This window comes from Geospiza fortis, unplaced genomic scaffold (genome assembly GCF_000277835.1).
Source record: "Geospiza fortis unplaced genomic scaffold, GeoFor_1.0 scaffold135, whole genome shotgun sequence".
Classification (NCBI taxonomy): Eukaryota; Metazoa; Chordata; class Aves; order Passeriformes; family Thraupidae; genus Geospiza; species Geospiza fortis.
This window is the reverse complement of record NW_005054646.1, coordinates 105,178-105,588: the sequence shown is the minus strand read 5'-3', so window position 1 is coordinate 105,588 and position 411 is coordinate 105,178.

Genomic DNA, 411 nt, shown 5'->3' with positions numbered 1-411 from the left:
CCTTGGGCTGGACGGCTGGGCTGGTGGCCCCGGGGCGGCCGAGGGAAGGAGGAACGTGCCCGGGTGTGCCCGTTGCCATTGCGGTCGGGCAGAGCCCTCGTCATTTCTGTCACCTCTGAGTCAGCGGTGAGCACGAGACCGCTGGGGAGGGTGGGGATGGTCACACATGGGCTCAGCTGCAGGGCTTTGGGGGGCTCCAGGGCGGCAGCAGAGCAGTGTCCCCATGTCCCCATGCTGCCGAGCGTGAAGGGGTCCCCATCGTGGTCCCCCCGTCCCCCTGCTCGGCTGGCGGTGCCTCCCGGGGGCTCTACGCCCTCCTCACACACTTCCTGCCGTCTGTTTCCAATTCCTCCTGGCGTCTGCTCCTCCCCGCTCTCTTCCAATTAGAAAAAAAAAAAAAAAAATCCCAGG